Genomic DNA, 23,165 nt, shown 5'->3' on the forward strand with positions numbered 1-23,165 from the left:
TAGCCAAGCAGCTGACCCCCTTTGTCAAGCAATAAATAATTATCTTGAGAATGGAGTTCTCTCGGAAAAAGACGACAAGAAACGGCCTATATGGGCGAAAGAAATTGAGCTATATTTTGTAAAGAATCGCATACTCTATCGGATCGATGAACCGACGGAAAAAAGTAGGCGAAATTTGCCTTGCCAGCAGGTCGTTCTTCCCCTCATTCTTAGGCCTACTATTTTAAAAGAAATGCATGATAGCCAACTTTCAGGAGGTCATTTAGTATTTTTACGCACTTATTTAAAAATTAAAACTAGTTATTATTGGCCGACAATTTTGCCTGATGTAAAAGAATATTGTAGAACTTGCGAAGTATGTATCGCCAACTCAAAATCTAAGCTGCGAGCTTATCTTTTTCCTCATGAGTTAGCTAAAGCTCCATTTCAGATAATTGGTATAGACTTTTTAGGCCCAATTTCCCCCATCTTGCCAAACGGTAATAACTGTATATGTGTAATGACTGATTATTTTACTAAATTCGTGACGGCAGTCGCTTTGCCTGATCAAACGGCTCGCACAACTGCGGAATGTATATATACAAATATTGTTCTAATGCACGGACCGCCTCTGGCGCTTGTATCCGATCGAGGCCCAAATTTCACTTCTAAATTAATGAAATACTTTTGTCAAAAGTTAAATATTGAACAACGTTTTACTACATCTTATAACCCAGCTAGTAATGGGGAAACCGAGCGTTTTAATCGTACTATGACGACAATGTTACGAAAAGAATTAGTTGACGGGCAGCATGAAAATTGGGAGGATGTGTTGGGTGAAGTATGCTTTGCATACCGTTCATCAATACATTCTTCTACAAATGAGAGCCCGTATTACATGTGTTTTGGTCGCGATGTCAACTTTCCCATTAATAAAATTTTAGGGGCGGTCCCAGAACCAGTCCCCTCCTCTAATTACGTCGATTCCCTTTTGGAAAGACTCCGCTATAGTTTTCAAAGGGCGCATGAATATAATGTAAAAGCGCGGGAACGACAAAGAGAGCAGTACAATAAGCGGGCTTTACTTCATAATTACAAACCGGGCGATAGAGTTTTACTAGATATAAGGGAAGTAAAAAAAGGCGATAATAAAAAATTTACTTCCAAATTTAAGGGCCCGTACAGAGTTATCAAAGTAAATAATAATCATACAGTCGAAATAGCTTATAGTTCATTTCAAATTAAACTTGTGCATAGTAATAGACTTAAACCTTTGTTCGAAACGATGTTATGGACTGATGAACCCATGCCTGACATGGAGTCAACAGTCGAACCGAGAGAACGTTTTCGTAAATAAATAGCCACTCAGACTGATTGGGATTCCCATGATGAATCTGATATTGAAAGTATTGAGGAAAATAACTCTGTTGATCCAGTAGAGACTGAACCTGCTCTTGATTTCAATCCCCCTGTAATTAATATACCTAGTAATGATATTTCAGTCGAGCTAAACGACGACGTAGATATTCCTCTTTTCAATCAGGACGAAATAGAATTTGATAACCCACCCGTAAACATACCTAACCCCCGTCCCTTATCTCCCGTCGTCACAATTATTAACAATAACGAAAATATTCCAAACCCTATTGAACGTCCGCGTTTACGACCGAGGTCGGCTATCAAGCCGAAATCGCGTTTAATTGCGGAAGTTTAGAAAAAAAAATGTATTAGAAAGATATGTTTAGTATAGTTCTTCACAAAAAAAAATATAATCAATATGCATACTTTTGAAAGTATGAAGTGAAAAAAAAAATTCTCTTTTCCTGTAGTCGGGTATTCACGGCCCATATATAAGAAAAAATATCAGTCAAAAACCATTTCAACAAAAAAAAATAACTTCTAAAAAACAGAAAAACTAGAACTAACAAATACTAGAACTAACAGAATTTCAAAAAAAAAATCAAAAAGAAACAATCCATTACTGGGTTTTGCACTTTTTTGCTATGTGCTAAGCCAGTAAATTATAACTCAGTTGCTAAGTGCTTCAAAATTTGAATTTGTAAAAAATTATTCAATTTGGTGTAGATTTAACTTGTAGCTTATCAGGGTATTATTTTATCATAAAAAAAAGAAAACAAAAAAAAAGAAACAGTAGAAAAAAAATGATTAGAGTAAAAAGAATAATCAAAATATATTTTAAAAAAATAGCAAACAACAACAAAAAATGTATGCATACTTGCCATTTACAATCAAATGCATAGCGATACCTGACCAAACGAAACAAATCAAAACAAAAAAAAAACAATAAAAAACACCCTACTATCCATGCAATCTCATATATTCACATATCACTTTCACACAAATCACGTCAATGAACTTGGAAACATTTTTTTCTTTGTAATCTTTTGGGTGGATATATATTTATATGCACCTTTTTCCACATCTCTCAACACACTCCTCCACTCGTCGAAAGCCGAAAAGATACTAAAATCCATATGCCCCATCGGTATATTGTTTACTTCCTTCACACTCCCATCATCCACCGATAAGTTCGCGGAAAAAATGTCCAACTCCCCCGACAATTGCCTTTTTACCTTCTCTATTTTTCTCTTCCGTATTTTGGTAAAACATTTTTTGGGGGAAAGGAAACAGCCAGGTGTCCTCAATATTGTGTTAATTATACCTTTCACTTTTTTTTTCTATGATAAAAATATGTCCTTTTTTTCGCCTTGTTCTTTTCACGGCTCTCTTCCCCGCCCCCTTCTCTTACTATTTTTAACTTACTTATTTATTATTACTTATTCCTATACTTAAAATTAATTTACTTACAACTACGCTGCATATGTTAAACGCGTATTCCATTAATCCCAAATCATGTTGCTCCTCATCATTATTAACTGTTCATCAAAGAAAACGATTTAATTCGCATCATCCGAAGAACAACATCACATCAAACATGCGCAAGTAGTGCTAACAGCACCGGATGTGTCAGCTATTCAGTGCACACCCATTCCTGTCAAATTTACTACTGAAATCACTATTTGTGGCGCACAGCCTCGCTTAAAAAAATTTCACTGTCAGCCGGACCGGATGGGAACTGACAAATTTCACTTCTTGTTATTGAACTAGCGGGACAGTGAATTTTAATGATCGTCTCCACGCCTTCTGCAATAATACTTGGGAGCCTGTTGAGACTTCTCTCGTCGTTCCTCGACGTGATTTGGCAGACGCTTTTCGCTACACTGATGTTACTTTCTTTGAATATCATCAACGTTCAAATCCTGCGTATGCTGACTCACAGACCAGCCCAATGGATATCATAGCCGACCTGACGGCCTCATTCAACGAACATTCTGCAAAAGGACCTTCACAAGATACTACCATTGGTGCATCCAACATCATTGTTACGGCGATTGAAAAAACCAACACAGCTTTTGGGAATTTCCGTCTCTTCCTTCTTATCGTCACTCTAATTTGTGCCCTTATTTTCGGCGTGGCCATTGGCATCGCTACAAATTGTTGCGGAGCTTTGAGACTGCTGCAATATTTAAGAGAAAAATTTGACCACTTCAAAGGATCTTAGTATTTGGATGATGATCAGAATCATTCCGAATACGATCCGTCTGATGTTTAGATTCCGTGACGTAATCTCATAGGGCCGGGAGCGATGTAACAGAAAGCTCGGTCGACTCCCGTTTTTCTGTTACTTTCCCTTTCTACATGACAATCTCTAACGTCGACTACTAGATGTCGCTTCCGCTATACTCCATCTCATACCAGAGGAGGCTGCTACCATTTGAATCTGCCGCCAACTCGCCCCATCTCTGCCGCCAACGTGCCCCATCTGCCGCCAACTCTCCCCATCTCTGCCGCCAACTCGCACCATCCCTTTCCCTTTTTACTATCCCCTTTCCCTTTTTGCTATTTTAACTTTAGGCGTACTTTTATCTTTTATGACACTATATAAATATATTTTCCTTTTTCCTTCAACGCTTTTCAATAACAAACTCCCTTTTCGTCCGTCTCCGCTCTGACCATGTTTTAACGTTTCTGCTCACGTTTCCCTATACTATCCTCTCTAGGCCTAAACATGTCTGCTCCCTATACTTCCTCTCTAGGTCTATGCTAACCGTGCAGCCAGAATTAGTATAAAAACTGTATGTAAATGTTATTCTGCACTGCATTCTCCCACGGCATTCACACTACCATTGTGTTCCAGTCGCACTCTCCTTTTTGGTATTGTATTAGTTATATTTTCCCTTGTGCTCAGTGCCTGTTATTTAAGCTAAGTGCCATTTTCCAACTGTACCTCGAAACTTGCCGTTTCTCGACAAGTCTAACCACTCAGCCCGCTACCACATTTTCTCCATACAAGTAGTATTGTCTCACTTATTTATCGTCTCATTTTTTAATATTATTAGTTCACCTTATTGTATGATCTGTCCGTTATCAATACATTGTTTAGCCTTAATTATTCCCGTCGGTCTTAGACACTTCACTTTGACATTGTGAGTAAAGTCGCCTCATAGTATTTAAGTTCTTCGTATCGGTGACACAATGATTGTGTTGGGTCAACCTTTACAAAATCACGAACAAAAAGTTTTAGAAAAACGCACATCACAGCACTTGAATTTTTTAAAATCATCAAGTTATTTGAGTTCTATTGTTGGGTAGTGAATTTCTATTGTCAAGCACTTGAGTTCTGCATAGCTGAGCACGCCAGAGCACGACAGAGCACGCCAAAGCACGCCAGTGCACGCCAGAGCACGCCAATTCACACCAGAGTACGCCAGTGCACGTAAGAGCACGCCAATGCACGCAAGAGCACGCCAGTGCACGCAAGAGCTGACCAGTGCACGCCAGAGCATGCCAGTGCACGCCAGAGCACGTCAATGCACGCCAAGGCACGCCAGTGCACCCCAGAGCACGCAAGTGCACGCCAAAGCACAACAGTGCACGTCAGAGCACGCCAGAGCATGTCAATGCACGCCAGAGCAAGCCAGAGCACGCCATTGTACGCCAGAGCACGGTAGAACACATTAGAGAACAGCTCAGCACTTGAAGTTGCTATAATATTTTTTTTCTTGTTAAAACCATTTTTTAATTACAGGATGTGTAAATCAATGTCCAGTACACCATTTCAAGTCTATTGAATCAATAAATTTATTGAGCAAATCATGAACAAAAAGTTTTAGAAAAACGCACATCACAGCACTTGAAGTTTTAAAAATTATTCAAGTTATTTGAGTTCTATTGTCGGGTAGTGGATTTCTATTGTCAAGCACTTGAGTTCTTCATAGCAGAGCACTCCAGAGCACGCCAGTGCACGCCAGAGCACGCCAATTCACACCAGAGCACGCAAGTGCACGCCGGAGCACGCCAGTACACGCGAGCACGCCAGTGCACGCCAGAGCACGTCAATGCACGCCAGAGCACCCGTACGCGACAGATAGCTTAAAAGTGCTTTTTTATTTTTTTCCCCGTTTCCCAAGCTTACGTTAGCTTACATTAGCTTATATTCCATATAGTAGCCCAAGAGTTAGGTTTGTTTTGCTTAACGTAGCTAATCTTTTTTTATTCCGTCGATGATGTTTTTTTTTCAAGCTTTATTAAGCTGAAAATTACTGATATTTTCCAAGCATCCTTCATACTTTTTTTTAGTAAGCTTGAATTTACTTTTACTTTTTCTTCCTTGGTTTTGATTCACCTTAAAGTTACTTGAAATAGTAAAAGTAATGAAAATAAAAGCTTGGGCAAGCTTTCGTTTTATCTTCTAGGGAAAAAATAAGCTGAAAACAGCTAACATTTTCTTATTGATTTTATACTATATAATTCTGAATAAATGTTATGTTAAAGTAAGCTTATTCTATGCTATGATTAGAAAAGTAACGATTATATAAGCTGAAAACAGCTAACTTTTCTCCTAATTAATAATCAGCATGCTGCAATCAATAGGCCTGTATAAAATCTGCTCTCTTGATCTAGATTTTATAATGTAAATTATTATTTTTACCGATAAATTGACTATTTTATGGTCTAATTTCTTACGGATATACCCTGCACTTTTTTTCTATATTGCAAGTATTTTTCATAAACACATGCAAGCCATATCAACTAAAGGCTAAATATACATCGAGTAATATATTAAATTTAAAAAAATGTTAAAAGTAATTTTAATAAGTGATAACGATGCATTACAAGGATTAAAGGAAAGAGAAAAAGAAGAGAAAAATATATCTGGTGTAAATTCGGTAGTATTAATTATTGAAATATAAAGCGCATCAAAGAATGCCACATCAGGCCCAACGGTGATCAACAAAAAGGACCGCAGCAACCCCTCGTCACATCAGCAATTGGATAGGTGACCCAGAATTTACGAAAAAGCTTAGAAATATAAAAGTTAGCTTAGTTAAGCTTAGAAAAAGTGAGCGCGCGCGCGCCATTTATTTTCCCCCTTTTTTTCTAGGATAGATGAGAATAAGCTGAATCAAGCTTTAAAAAAACAGCAATTCTTAGCTCACCACGGGACCAGCTATGTTTAGCTTATATATTTCATGGTTCTGTGTGTTGCAAAGTTAAGCTTACTAAAACATTACTAAACAACGAAATTTTGCGTTTTTTCTAAGCTTAAAAAAGTACTTCTAAGCTATCTGTCGCGTACGGGCACGCCAGTGCACGCCAGAGCACGCCAATTCACACCAGAGCACGCCAGTGCACGCCAGAACACGCCAGTCCACGCCAGAGCACGTCATTGCACGCCAGAGCAAGCCAGTGCACGCCAGAGCACGCCAGTGCACGCCAGAACACGCCAGAGTACGCCAATTCACAGCAGAGCACGCCAGTGCACGCCAATTAACACCAGTGCATGCCAGAGCACGCCAGATTACGCCAGAGCACGTCAATGCACGCCAGAGAAAGCCAGAGCACGCCAGAGCACGCCAGAGCACACCAGTGCACGCCAGAGCATGCCAGTGCACGCCAGTGCACGCCAGAGCACGCAAGTGCACGCCAGAGCACGCAAGTGCACGCCAGAGAACCCCAGTGCACGCCAGAGAACGCCAATTCACACCAGAGCACGCCAGTGCACACCAGAGCACGCCAATGCAGCACAGCACTTGAATTTTTAAAAATTATTCAAATTATTTAAGTTCTATTGTCGGGTAGCGGATTTCTATTGTCAAGCACTTGAGTTCTGCATAGCATAGCACGCCAGAGCACGACAGAGCACGCCAGTGCACGCAAGAGCACGTCAATGCACGCCAGAGCACGCCAGTGCACGCCAGAGCACGCAAGTGCACGCCAAAGCACGCCAGTTCACGCAAGAGCACGCCAGTGCACGCCAGAGCACGCCAGTGCCCGCCAGAGCACGCAAGTGCACGCAAGAGCAATTCAATGCACGCCAGAGCACGCCAATTCACACCAGAGCACGCCAGTGCACGCCAGAGCACGCCAGTGCACGCCAGAGCACGCCAGTGCACGCCAGAGCACGCCAATTCACACCAGAGCACGCCAGTGCACACCAGAGCACGCCAATGCAGCACAGCACTTGAATTTTTAAAAATTATTCAAATTATTTAAGTTCTATTGTCGGGTAGCGGATTTCTATTGTCAAGCACTTGAGTTCTGCATAGCATAGCACGCCAGAGCACGACAGAGCACGCCAGTGCACGCAAGAGCACGTCAATGCACGCCAGAGCACGCCAGTGCACGCCAGAGCACGCAAGTGCACGCCAAAGCACGCCAGTTCACGCAAGAGCACGCCAGTGCACGCCAGAGCACGCCAGTGCCCGCCAGAGCACGCAAGTGCACGCAAGAGCAATTCAATGCACGCCAGAGCACGCCAATTCACACCAGAGCACGCCAGTGCACGCCAGAGCACGCCAATTCACACCAAAGCACGCCAGTGCACGCCAGAGCATGACAGTGCACGAAAGACCACGTCAATGCACGCCAGAGCACGCCAGTGCACGCCAGAGCACGCAAGTACACGCCAAAGCACGCCAGTGCACGCCAGTGCACGCCAGTGCACGCCAATTCACACCAGAACACGCCAGTGCACGCCAGAGCTCGCCAGAGCACGCCAGTGCACGCCAGAGCACGTCAATGCACGCCAGAGCTAGCTAGAGCACGCCAGAGCACGCCAGAGCACGCCAGTGCACGCCAGAGCACGTCAATGCACGCCGAAGCACGGCAGTGCACGCCAGAGCTTGCCAGTGCAAACCAGAGCACGCAGAGCACGCCACTGCACGCCAGAGCACGCCAGTGCACGCCAATTAACACCAGAGCACGCCAGTGCACAAAAGAGCACGCCAGTGCACGCCAATTCACACCAGAGCTCGCAAGTGCACGCCAGAGCACGCCAGTGCACGCCGAAGCACTCCAATTCACACTAGAGAACGTCAGTGCACGCAAGAGCACGCCAGTGCACGTCAGAGCACGTCAATGCATGCCAGAGCAAGCCAGTGCACGCCAGAGCACGCCAATTCACACCAGAGCACGCCAGTGCACGCCAATTCACCCCAGAGCACGCCAGTGCATGCCAGAGCACGCCAGTGCAAACCTGAGCATGCCAGTGCACGCCAGAGCACGCCAGTGCACGCCAGTGCATGCCAGAGCACGCCAGTGCACGCCAGAGCACGCCAGTGTACGCCAGAGCACGCCAGTGCACCCCAGAGCACGCCAGTGCACGCCAGTGCACGCCAGAGCACTTCACTGCACGCCAGAGCACGCCAGTGCACGCCAGAGCACGCCAGTGCACGCCAGAGCACGCCAGTGCACGCCAGAGCACGCCAGTGCACGCCAGAGCACGCCAGTGCACGCCAGAGCACGCCAGTGCACGCCAGAGCACGCCAGTGCACGCCAGAGCACACCAGTGCACGCCAGAGCACGCTTGTGCACGCCAGAGTACGCCAGTGAACGCACGAGCACGTCAATGCACGCCAGAGCATGCCAGTGCACGTCAGAGCACGCCAGTGCACGCCAGAACACGCCAGTGCACGCCAGTGCACGCCAGTGCACGCCAGTGCACGCCAATTCACACCAGAGCACGCCAGTATACGCCACAGCACGCCAGAGCACGTCAATGCACGCCAGAGCAAGCCAGAGCACGCCAGTGCACGTCAGAGCACGCCAGTGCACGCCAGAGCACGGTAGAGCACAGCAGAGAACAGCTCAGCACTTGAAGTTGCTATAATATTTTTTTCACTTGTTAAAACCATTTTTTAATTACAGGATTTGTAAATCAATGTCCAATACACCATTTCAAGTCTATTTAATCAATTAATTTATAGAGAAAATCATGAACAAAAAGTTTGAGAAAAACGCACATCACAGCACTTGAATTTTTAAAAATTATTCAAGTTATTTGAGTTCTATTGTCGGGTAGTGGATTTCTATTGTCAAGCACTTGAGATCTGCATAGCAGATCTGTGCTCTGTCGTGCGCACATCACAGCACTTGAATTTTAAAAAATTATTCAAGTTATTTGAGTTCTATTGTCGGGTAGTGGATTTCTATTGTCAAGCACTTGAGATCTGCATAGCAGAGCACGCCAGAGCACGACAGAGCACGCCAGAGCACGCCAGTGCACGCCAGAACACGCCAGTGCACACCAGAGCACTTAAGTGCACGCCAGAGCAATTCAATGCACCCCAGAGCACGCCAATTCACACCAGACCACGCCAGGGCACGCCAGAGCACGCCAATTCACGCCAGAGCAAGCTAGAGCACGACAGAGCACGCCAGAGCACGCCAATTCACACCAGAGCACGCCAGTGCACGCCAGAGCACGCCAGTGCACGCCAGTGCACGCCAGAGCACGCCAGTGCACGCCAGAGCACGCCAGTGCACGCCAGAGCACGCCAGTGCACGCCAGAGCACGCCAATTCACACCAAAGCACGCCAGTGCACGCCAGAGCACGCCAATTCACACCAGAGCACGCCAGTACACGCCAGAGAACGACAGAGCACGCCAGAGCACGCCAGTGCACGCCAGAGCACGCCAGTGCACGCCAGAGCACGCCAGTGCACGCCAGAGCACGCCAATTCACACCAGAGCACGCCAGTGCACGTCAGAGCACGTCAATGCTCGCCAAAGCACGCCAGTGCACGCCAGAGCACGCCAGAGCACGCCAGTGCACGCCAGTGCATGCCAGAGCACGCCAGTGCACGCCAGAGAACGCCAGTGCACGCCAGAGCACGCCAGTGCACGCCAGAGCACGCCAATTCACACCAGAGCACGCCAGTGCACGCCAGAGCACGCCAATGCACGCCAGAGCACGCCAGTGCATGCCAGAGCACTCCAGAGCACGCCAGTGCACGCCAGAGTACGCCAGTGCACGCCAGAGCACGCCAGTGCACGCCAGAGCATGCCAATTCACACCAGAGCACGTCAGTGCACGTCAGAGCACGTCAATGCACGCCAAAGCACGCCAGTGCACGCCAGAGCACGCCAGAGCACGCCAGTGCATGCCAGAGTACGCCAGTGCACGCCAGAGCACGCCAGAGCACGCCAGTGGATGCCAGAGCACGCCAGTGCACGCCAGAGCACGCCAGTGCACGCCAGAGCACGCCAATTCACACCAGAGCACGCCAGTGCACGCCAGAGCACGTCAATGCACGCCAGAGCACGCCAGTGCACGCCAAAGCACTCCAGAGCACGCCAGTGCACGCCAGAGCACCCCAGTGCACGCCAGAGCACGCCAGTGCACGTCAATGCACGCCAGAGCAAGCTAGAGCACGACAGAGCACGCCAGAGCACGCCAATTCACACCAGAGCACGCCAGTGCACGCCAGAGCACGCCAGTGCACGCCAGAGCACGCCAATTCACACCAAAGCACGCCAGTGCACGCCAGAGCACGCCAGTGCACGCCAAAGCACTCCAGAGCACGCCAGTGCACGCCAGAGCACCCCAGTGCACGCCAGAGCACGCCAGTGCACGTCAATGCACGCCAGAGCAAGCCAGAGCACGCCAGTGCACGTCAGAGCACGCCAGTGCACGCCAGAGCACGGTAGAGCACAGCAGAGAACAGCTCAGCACTTGAAGTTGCTATAATATTTTTTTCACTTGTTAAAACCAATTTTTTAATTACAGGATTTGTAAATCAATGTCCAATACACCATTTCAAGTCTATTTAATCAATTAATTTATAGAGAAAATCATGAACAAAAAGTTTGAGAAAAACGCACATCACAGCACTTGAATTTTTAAAAATTATTCAAGTTATTTGAGTTCTATTGTCGGGTAGTGGATTTCTATTGTCAAGCACTTGAGATCTGCATAGCAGATCTGTGCTCTGTCGTGCGCACATCACAGCACTTGAATTTTAAAAAATTATTCAAGTTATTTGAGTTCTATTGTCGGGTAGTGGATTTCTATTGTCAAGCACTTGAGATCTGCATAGCAGAGCACGCCAGAGCACGACAGAGCACGCCAGAGCACGCCAGTGCACGCCAGAACACGCCAGTGCACACCAGAGCACTTAAGTGCACGCCAGAGCAATTCAATGCACCCCAGAGCACGCCAATTCACACCAGACCACGCCAGTGCACGCCAGAGCACGCCAATTCACGCCAGAGCAAGCTAGAGCACGACAGAGCACGCCAGAGCACGCCAATTCACACCAGAGCACGCCAGTGCACGCCAGAGCACGCCAGTGCACGCCAGAGCACGCCAGTGCACGCCAGAGCACGCCAGTGCACGCCAGAGCACGCCAGTGCACGCCAGAGCACGCCAGTGCACGCCAGAGCACGCCAATTCACACCAAAGCACGCCAGTGCACGCCAGAGCACGCCAATTCACACCAGAGCACGCCAGTACACGCCAGAGAACGACAGAGCACGCCAGAGCACGCCAGTGCACGCCAGAGCACGCCAGTGCACGCCAGAGCACGCCAGTGCACGCCAGAGCACGCCAATTCACACCAGAGCACGCCAGTGCACGTCAGAGCACGTCAATGCTCGCCAAAGCACGCCAGTGCACGCCAGAGCACGCCAGAGCACGCCAGTGCACGCCAGTGCATGCCAGAGCACGCCAGTGCACGCCAGAGAACGCCAGTGCACGCCAGAGCACGCCAGTGCACGCCAGAGCACGCCAATTCACACCAGAGCACGCCAGTGCACGCCAGAGCACGTCAATGCACGCCAGAGCACGTCAGTGCATGCCAGAGCACTCCAGAGCACGCCAGTGCACGCCAGAGCACCCCAGTGCACGCCAGAGTACGCCAGTGCACGCCAGAGCACGCCAGTGCACGCCAGAGCATGCCAATTCACACCAGAGCACGTCAGTGCACGTCAGAGCACGTCAATGCACGCCAAAGCACGCCAGTGCACGCCAGAGCACGCCAGAGCACGCCAGTGCATGCCAGAGTACGCCAGTGCACGCCAGAGCACGCCAGAGCACGCCAGTGCATGCCAGAGCACGCCAGTGCACGCCAGAGCACGCCAGTGCACGCCAGAGCACGCCAATTCACACCAGAGCACGCCAGTGCACGCCAGAGCACGTCAATGCACGCCAGAGCACGCCAGTGCACGCCAAAGCACTCCAGAGCACGCCAGTGCACGCCAGAGCACCCCAGTGCACGCCAGAGCACGCCAGTGCACGTCAATGCACGCCAGAGCAAGCTAGACCACGACAGAGCACGCCAGAGCACGCCAATTCACACCAGAGCACGCCAGTGCACGCCAGAGCACGCCAGTGCACGCCAGAGCACGCCAATTCACACCAAAGCACGCCAGTGCACGCCAGAGCACGCCAGTGCACGCCAAAGCACTCCAGAGCACGCCAGTGCACGCCAGAGCACCCCAGTGCACGCCAGAGCACGCCAGTGCACGTCAATGCACGCCAGAGCACGCCAGTGCACGTCAATGCACGCCAGAGCAAGCTAGAGCACGACAGAGCACCCCAGTGCACGCCAATTCACACCAGAGCACGCCAGTGAACGCCAGAGCACGCCAATTCACACCAGAGCACGCCAGTGCACGCCAGTACACGCCAGAGCACGACAGAGCACGACAGAGCACGCCAGTGCACGCCAGAGCACGCCAATTCACACCAGAGCACGACAGTGCACGCCAAAGCACGCCAGTGCACGCCAGAGCACGCCAGAGTACGCCAGTGCACGCCAGAGCACGCCAGTGCACGCCAGAGCATGCCAGTGCACGCCAGAGCATGCCAATTCACACCAGAGCACGCCAGTGCACGTCAGAGCACGTCAATGCACGCCAAAGCACGCCAGTGCACGCCAGAGCACGCCAGAGCACGCCAGTGCATGCCAGAGTACGCCAGTGCACGCCAGAGCATTCCAGTGCACGCCAGAGCACGCCAGTGCACGCCAGAGCACGCCAGTGCACGCCAGAGCACGCCAGTGCACGCCAGAGCACGCCAGTGCACGCCAGAGCACGCCAGTGCACGCCAGAGCACGCCAGTGCACGCCAGAGCACGCCAGTGCACGTCAATGCACGCCAGAGCAAGCTAGAGCACGACAGAGCACGCCAATTCACACCAGAGCACGCCAGTGCACGCCAGAGCACGCCAGTGCACGCCAGAGCACGCCAATTCACACCAAAGCACGCCAGTGCACGCCAGAGCACGCCAATTCACACCAGAGCACGCCAGTACACGCCAGAGAACGACAGAGCACGCCAGAGCACGCCAGTGCACGCCAGAGCACGCCAGTGCACGCCAGAGCACGCCAGTGCACGCCAGAGCACGCCAGTGCACGCCAGAGCACGCCAATTCACACCAGAGCACGCCAGTGCACGTCAGAGCACGTCAATGCTCACCAAAGCACGCCAGTGCACGCCAGAGCACGCCAGAGCACGCCAGTGCACGCCAGTGCATGCCAGAGCACGCCAGTGCACGCCAGAGAACGCCAGTGCACGCCAGAGCACGACAGTGCACGCCAGAGCACGCCAATTCTCACCAGAGCACGCCAGTGCACGCCAGAGCACGTCAATGCACGCCAGAGCAAGCTAGGGCACGCCAGAGCACGCCAGAGCAGGCCAATTCACACAAGAGCACTTCAGTGCACGCCAGAGCGAGCCAGTGCACGCCAGTGCACGCCAGAGCACCCCAGTGCACGCCAATTCACACCAGAGCACGCCAGTGAACGCCAGAGCACGCCAATTCACACCAGAGCACGCCAGTGCACGCCAGTACACGCCAGAGCACGACAGAGCACGCCAGAGCACGCCAGTGCACGCCAGAGCACGCCAATTCACACCAGAGCACGACAGTGCACGCCAAAGCACACCAGTGCACGCCAGAGCACGCCAGAGTACGCCAGTGCACGCCAGAGCACGCCAGTGCACGCCAGAGCACGCCAGTGCACGCCAGAGCATGCCAATTCACACCAGAGCACGCCAGTGCACGTCAGAGCACGTCAATGCACGCCAGAGCACGCCAGTGCACGCCAGAGCACGCCAGAGCACGCCAGTGCACACCAGAGCACGCCAGTGCACGCCAGAGCACACCAGTGCACGCCAGAGCACGCCAGTGCACGTCAATGCACGCCAGAGCACGCCAATTCACACCAGAGCACGCCAGTGCACGTCAGACCACGTCAATGCACGCCAGAGCACGCCAGTGCACGCCAGAGCATGCCAATTCACACCAGAGCACGCCAGTGCACGTCAGAGCACGTCAATGCACGCCAGAGCACGCCAGTGCACGCCAGAGCACGCCAGAGCACGCCAGTGCACACCAGAGCACGCCAGTGCACGCCAGAGCACACCAGTGCACGCCAGAGCACGCCAGTGCACGTCAATGCACGCCAGAGCACGCCAATTCACACCAGAGCACGCCAGTGCACGTCAGACCACGTCAATGCACGCCAGAGCACGCCAGTGCACGCCAGAGCACGCCAGAGCACGCCAGTGCACACCAGAGCACGCCAGTGCACGTCAATGCACGCCAGAGCACGCCAGTGCACTCCAGAGCACGCCAGAGCAAGCCAGAGCACGCAAGAGCACGCCAGAGCTCGCCAGTGCACGCCAGAGCACGGTAGAGCACAGCAGAGAACAGCTCAGCACTTGAAGTTGCTATAATATTTTTTTTCACTTGTTAAAACCATTTTTGAATTGCAGGATGTATAAATCAATGTCCAATACTCCATTTCAAGTCAATTGAATCAATAAATTTATAGAGCAAATCATGAACAAAAAGTTTTAGAAAAACACACATCACAGCACTTGAATTTTTAAAAATTATTCAAGTTATTTGAGTTCTATTGTCGGGTAGTGGATTTCTATTGTCAAGCACTTGAGTTCTGCATAGCAGAGCACGCCAGACCACGACAGAGCACGCCAGAGCTCGCCAGTGCACGCCAGTGCACGCCAGAGCACGCCAGAGCACGCCAGAGCACGCCAGAGCACGCCAGTGCACGCCAGAGCACGCCAGTGCACGCCAGAGCACGCCAATTCACACCAGAGCACGCCAGTGCACGTCAGAGCACGTCAATGCTCACCAAAGCACGCCAGTGCACGCCAGAGCACGCCAGAGCACGCCAGTGCACGCCAGTGCATGCCAGAGCACGCCAGTGCACGCCAGAGAACGCCAGTGCACGCCAGAGCACGACAGTGCACGCCAGAGCACGCCAATTCTCACCAGAGCACGCCAGTGCACGCCAATGCACGCCAGAGCACGCCAGTGCACGCCAGAGCACTCCAGAGCACGCCAGTGCACGCCAGAGCACCCCAGTGCACGCCAGAGCACGCCAATGCACGTCAATGCACGCCAGAGCAAGCTAGGGCACGCCAGAGCACGCCAGAGCAGGCCAATTCACACCAGAGCACGTCAGTGCACGCCAGAGCACGTCAGTGCACGCCAGAGCGAGCCAGTGCACGCCAGTGCACGCCAGAGCACCCCAGTGCACGCCAATTCACACCAGAGCACGCCAGTGAACGCCAGAGCAAGCCAATTCACACCAGAGCACGCCAGTGCACGCCAGTACACGCCAGAGCACGACAGAGCACGCCAGAGCACGCCAGTGCACGCCTGAGCACGCCAATTCACACCAGAGCACGACAGTGCACGCCAAAGCACGCCAGTGCACGCCAGAGCACGCCAGAGTACGCCAGTGCACGCCAGAGCACGCCAGTGCACGCCAGAGCACGCCAGTGCACGCCAGAGCATGCCAATTCACACCAGAGCACGTCAGTGCACGTCAGAGCACGTCAATGCACGCCAAAGCACGCCAGTGCACGCCAGAGCACGCCAGAGCACGCCAGTGCATGCCAGAGTACGCCAGTGCACGCCAGAGCACGCCAGAGCACGCCAGTGCATGCCAGAGCACGCCAGTGCACGCCAGAGCACGCCAGTGCACGCCAGAGCACGCCAATTCACACCAGAGCACGCCAGTGCACGCCAGAGCACGTCAATGCACGCCAGAGCACGCCAGTGCACGCCAAAGCACTCCAGAGCACGCCAGTGCACGCCAGAGCACCCCAGTGCACGCCAGAGCACGCCAGTGCACGTCAATGCACGCCAGAGCAAGCTAGAGCACGACAGAGCACGCCAGAGCACGCCAATTCACACCAGAGCACGCCAGTGCACGCCAGAGCACGCCAGTGCACGCCAGAGCACGCCAATTCACACCAAAGCACGCCAGTGCACGCCAGAGCACGCCAGTGCACGCCAAAGCACTCCAGAGCACGCCAGTGCACGCCAGAGCACCCCAGTGCACGCCAGAGCACGCCAGTGCACGTCAATGCACGCCAGAGCAAGCCAGAGCACGCCAGTGCACGTCAGAGCACGCCAGTGCACGCCAGAGCACGGTAGAGCACAGCAGAGAACAGCTCAGCACTTGAAGTTGCTATAATATTTTTTTCACTTGTTAAAACCATTTTTTAATTACAGGATTTGTAAATCAATGTCCAATACACCATTTCAAGTCTATTTAATCAATTAATTTATAGAGAAAATCATGAACAAAAAGTTTGAGAAAAACGCACATCACAGCACTTGAATTTTTAAAAATTATTCAAGTTATTTGAGTTCTATTGTCGGGTAGTGGATTTCTATTGTCAAGCACTTGAGATCTGCATAGCAGATCTGTGCTCTGTCGTGCGCACATCACAGCACTTGAATTTTAAAAAATTATTCAAGTTATTTGAGTTCTATTGTCGGGTAGTGGATTTCTATTGTCAAGCACTTGAGATCTGCATAGCAGAGCACGCCAGAGCACGACAGAGCACGCCAGAGCACGCCAGTGCACGCCAGAACACGCCAGTGCACACCAGAGCACTTAAGTGCACGCCAGAGCAATTCAATGCACCCCAGAGCACGCCAATTCACACCAGACCACGCCAGTGCACGCCAGAGCACGCCAATTCACGCCAGAGCAAGCTAGAGCACGACAGAGCACGCCAGAGCACGCCAATTCACACCAGAGCACGCCAGTGCACGCCAGAGCACGCCAGTGCACGCCAGAGCACGCCAGTGCACGCCAGAGCACGCCAGTGCACGCCAGAGCACGCCAGTGCACGCCAGAGCACGCCAATTCACACCAAAGCACGCCAGTGCACGCCAGAGCACGCCAATTCACACCAGAGCACGCCAGTACACGCCAGAGAACGACAGAGCACGCCAGTGCACGCCAGTGCATGCCAGAGCACGCCAGTGCACGTCAGAGCACGTCAATGCTCGCCAAAGCACGCCAGTGCACGCCAGAGCACGCCAGTGCACGCCAGAGCACGCCAGTGCACGCCAGAGCACGCCAGTGCACGCCAGAGCACGCCAATTCACACCAGAGCACGCCAGTGCACGTCAGAGCACGTCAATGCTCGCCAAAGCACGCCAGTGCACGCCAGAGCACGCCAGAGCACGCCAGTGCACGCCAGTGCATGCCAGAGCACGCCAGTGCACGCCAGAGAACGCCAGTGCACGCCAGAGCACGCCAGTGCACGCCAGAGCACGCCAATTCACACCAGAGCACGCCAGTGCACGCCAGAGCACGTCAATGCACGCCAGAGCACGTCAGTGCATGCCAGAGCACTCCAGAGCACGCCAGTGCACGCCAGAGCACCCCAGTGCACGCCAGAGTACGCCAGTGCACGCCAGAGCACGCCAGTGCACGCCAGAGCATGCCAATTCACACCAGAGCACGTCAGTGCACGTCAGAGCACGTCAATGCACGCCAAAGCACGCCAGTGCACGCCAGAGCACGCCAGAGCACGCCAGTGCATGCCAGAGTACGCCAGTGCACGCCAGAGCACGCCAGAGCACGCCAGTGCATGCCAGAGCACGCCAGTGCACGCCAGAGCACGCCAGTGCACGCCAGAGCACGCCAATTCACACCAGAGCACGCCAGTGCACGCCAGAGCACGTCAATGCACGCCAGAGCACGCCAGTGCACGCCAAAGCACTCCAGAGCACGCCAGTGCACGCCAGAGATCCCCAGTGCACGCCAGAGCACGCCAGTGCACGTCAATGCACGCCAGAGCAAGCTAGACCACGACAGAGCACGCCAGAGCACGCCAATTCACACCAGAGCACGCCAGTGCACGCCAGAGCACGCCAGTGCACGCCAGAGCACGCCAATTCACACCAAAGCACGCCAGTGCACGCCAGAGCACGCCAGTGCACGCCAAAGCACTCCAGAGCACGCCAGTGCACGCCAGAGCACCCCAGTGCACGCCAGAGCACGCCAGTGCACGTCAATGCACGCCAGAGCACGCCAGTGCACGTCAATGCACGCCAGAGCAAGCTAGAGCACGACAGAGCACCCCAGTGCACGCCAATTCACACCAGAGCACGCCAGTGAACGCCAGAGCACGCCAATTCACACCAGAGCACGCCAGTGCACGCCAGTACACGCCAGAGCACGACAGAGCACGCCAGAGCACGCCAGTGCACGCCAGAGCACGCCAATTCACACCAGAGCACGACAGTGCACGCCAAAGCACGCCAGTGCACGCCAGAGCACGCCAGAGTACGCCAGTGCACGCCAGAGCACGCCAGTGCACGCCAGAGCATGCCAGTGCACGCCAGAGCATGCCAATTCACACCAGAGCACGCCAGTGCACGTCAGAGCACGTCAATGCACGCCAAAGCACGCCAGTGCACGCCAGAGCACGCCAGAGCACGCCAGTGCATGCCAGAGTACGCCAGTGCACGCCAGAGCATTCCAGTGCACGCCAGAGCACGCCAGTGCACGCCAGAGCACGCCAGTGCACGCCAGAGCACGCCAGTGCACGCCAGAGCACGCCAGTGCACGCCAGAGCACGCCAGTGCACGCCAGAGCACGCCAGTGCACGCCAGAGCACGCCAGTGCACGTCAATGCACGCCAGAGCAAGCTAGAGCACGACAGAGCACGCCAATTCACACCAGAGCACGCCAGTGCACGCCAGAGCACGCCAGTGCACGCCAGAGCACGCCAATTCACACCAAAGCACGCCAGTGCACGCCAGAGCACGCCAATTCACACCAGAGCACGCCAGTACACGCCAGAGAACGACAGAGCACGCCAGAGCACGCCAGTGCACGCCAGAGCACGCCAGTGCACGCCAGAGCACGCCAGTGCACGCCAGAGCACGCCAGTGCACGCCAGAGCACGCCAATTCACACCAGAGCACGCCAGTGCACGTCAGAGCACGTCAATGCTCACCAAAGCACGCCAGTGCACGCCAGAGCACGCCAGAGCACGCCAGTGCACGCCAGTGCATGCCAGAGCACGCCAGTGCACGCCAGAGAACGCCAGTGCACGCCAGAGCACGACAGTGCACGCCAGAGCACGCCAATTCTCACCAGAGCACGCCAGTGCACGCCAGAGCACGTCAATGCACGCCAGAGCAAGCTAGGGCACGCCAGAGCACGCCAGAGCAGGCCAATTCACACAAGAGCACTTCAGTGCACGCCAGAGCGAGCCAGTGCACGCCAGTGCACGCCAGAGCACCCCAGTGCACGCCAATTCACACCAGAGCACGCCAGTGAACGCCAGAGCACGCCAATTCACACCAGAGCACGCCAGTGCACGCCAGTACACGCCAGAGCACGACAGAGCACGCCAGAGCACGCCAGTGCACGCCAGAGCACGCCAATTCACACCAGAGCACGACAGTGCACGCCAAAGCACACCAGTGCACGCCAGAGCACGCCAGAGTACGCCAGTGCACGCCAGAGCACGCCAGTGCACGCCAGAGCACGCCAGTGCACGCCAGAGCATGCCAATTCACACCAGAGCACGCCAGTGCACGTCAGAGCACGTCAATGCACGCCAGAGCACGCCAGTGCACGCCAGAGCACGCCAGAGCACGCCAGTGCACACCAGAGCACGCCAGTGCACGCCAGAGCACACCAGTGCACGCCAGAGCACGCCAGTGCACGTCAATGCACGCCAGAGCACGCCAATTCACACCAGAGCACGCCAGTGCACGTCAGACCACGTCAATGCACGCCAGAGCACGCCAGTGCACGCCAGAGCATGCCAATTCACACCAGAGCACGCCAGTGCACGTCAGAGCACGTCAATGCACGCCAGAGCACGCCAGTGCACGCCAGAGCACGCCAGAGCACGCCAGTGCACACCAGAGCACGCCAGTGCACGCCAGAGCACACCAGTGCACGCCAGAGCACGCCAGTGCACGTCAATGCACGCCAGAGCACGCCAATTCACACCAGAGCACGCCAGTGCACGTCAGACCACGTCAATGCACGCCAGAGCACGCCAGTGCACGCCAGAGCACGCCAGAGCACGCCAGTGCACACCAGAGCACGCCAGTGCACGTCAATGCACGCCAGAGCACGCCAGTGCACACCAGAGCACGCCAGAGCAAGCCAGAGCACGCAAGAGCACGCCAGAGCTCGCCAGTGCACGCCAGAGCACGGTAGAGCACAGCAGAGAACAGCTCAGCACTTGAAGTTGCTATAATATTTTTTTTCACTTGTTAAAACCATTTTTGAATTGCAGGATGTATAAATCAATGTCCAATACTCCATTTCAAGTCAATTGAATCAATAAATTTATAGAGCAAATCATGAACAAAAAGTTTTAGAAAAACACACATCACAGCACTTGAATTTTTAAAAATTATTCAAGTTATTTGAGTTCTATTGTCGGGTAGTGGATTTCTATTGTCAAGCACTTGAGTTCTGCATAGCAGAGCACGCCAGACCACGACAGAGCACGCCAGAGCTCGCCAGTGCACGCCAGTGCACGCCAGAGCACGCCAGAGCACGCCAGAGCACGCCAGAGCACGCCAGTGCACGCCAGAGCACGCCAGTGCACGCCAGAGCACGCCAATTCACACCAGAGCACGCCAGTGCACGTCAGAGCACGTCAATGCTCACCAAAGCACGCCAGTGCACGCCAGAGCACGCCAGAGCACGCCAGTGCACGCCAGTGCATGCCAGAGCACGCCAGTGCACGCCAGAGAACGCCAGTGCACGCCAGAGCACGACAGTGCACGCCAGAGCACGCCAATTCTCACCAGAGCACGCCAGTGCACGCCAATGCACGCCAGAGCACGCCAGTGCACGCCAGAGCACTCCAGAGCACGCCAGTGCACGCCAGAGCACCCCAGTGCACGCCAGAGCACGCCAATGCACGTCAATGCACGCCAGAGCAAGCTAGGGCACGCCAGAGCACGCCAGAGCAGGCCAATTCACACCAGAGCACGTCAGTGCACGCCAGAGCACGTCAGTGCACGCCAGAGCGAGCCAGTGCACGCCAGTGCACGCCAGAGCACCCCAGTGCACGCCAATTCACACCAGAGCACGCCAGTGAACGCCAGAGCAAGCCAATTCACACCAGAGCACGCCAGTGCACGCCAGTACACGCCAGAGCACGACAGAGCACGCCAGAGCACGCCAGTGCACGCCTGAGCACGCCAATTCACACCAGAGCACGACAGTGCACGCCAAAGCACGCCAGTGCACGCCAGAGCACGCCAGAGTACGCCAGTGCACGCCAGAGCACGCCAGTGCACGCCAGAGCACGCCAGTGCACGCCAGAGCATGCCAATTCACACCAGAGCACGCCAGTGCACGTCAGAGCACGTCAATGCACGCCAGAGCACGCCAGTGCACGCCAGAGCACGCCAGAGCACGCCAGTGCACACCAGAGCACGCCAGTGCACGCCAGAGCACACCAGTGCACGCCAGAGCACGCCAGTGCACGTCAATGCACGCCAGAGCACGCCAATTCACACCAGAGCACGCCAGTGCACGTCAGACCACGTCAATGCACGCCAGAGCACGCCAGTGCACGCCAGAGCACGCCAGAGCACGCCAGTGCACACCAGAGCACGCCAGAGCAAGCCAGAGCACGCAAGAGCACGCCAGAGCACGGTAGAGCACAGCAGAGAACAGCTCAGCACTTGAAGTTGCTATAATATTTTTTTTCACTTGTTAAAACCATTTTTGAATTTCAGGATGTATAAATCAATGTCCAATACTCCATTTCAAGTCAATTGAATCAATAAATTTATAGAGCAAATCATGAACAAAAAGTTTTAGAAAAACGCACATCACAGCACTTGAATTTTTAAAAATTATTCAAGTTATTTGAGTTCTATTGTCGGGTAGTGGATTTCTATTGTCAAGCACTTGAGTTCTGCATAGCAGAGCACGCCAGACCACGACAGAGCACGCCAGAGCTCGCCAGTGCACGCCAGAGCACGCCAGAGCACGCCAGTGCACGCCAGAGCACGCCAATTCACACCAGAGCACGCAAGTGCACGCAAAAGCACGCCAATTCACACCAGAGCACGCCAGTACACGCAAGTACACGCCAGAGCACGACAGAGCACGCCAGAGCACGCCAGTGCACGCCAGAGCACGCCAATTCACACCAGAGCACGACAGTTTATGCCAAAGCACGTCAGTGCACGCCAGAGCACGCCAGAGCACGCCAGTGCACGCCAGAGCACGCCAGTGCACGCCAGAGAACGCCAATTCACACCAGAGCACGCCAGTGCACGTCAGAGCACGTCAATGTAGCCAGAGCACGCCAGTGCACGCCAGAGCAAGCCAGAGCACGCCAGTGCACACCAGAGCACGCCAGTGCACGCCAGAGCACACCAGTGCACGCCAGAGCACGCCAGTGCACGTCAATGCACGCCAGAGCAAGCCAGAGCACGCCAGAGCACGCCAGAGCACGCCAATTCACACCAGAGCACGCCAGTGCACGTCAGAGCACGTCAATGTACGCCAGAACACGCTAGTGCACGCCAGAGCACGCCAGAGCA

Source organism: Daphnia pulicaria, chromosome 7 (assembly GCF_021234035.1).
Source record: "Daphnia pulicaria isolate SC F1-1A chromosome 7, SC_F0-13Bv2, whole genome shotgun sequence".
Taxonomy (NCBI): domain Eukaryota; kingdom Metazoa; phylum Arthropoda; class Branchiopoda; order Diplostraca; family Daphniidae; genus Daphnia; species Daphnia pulicaria.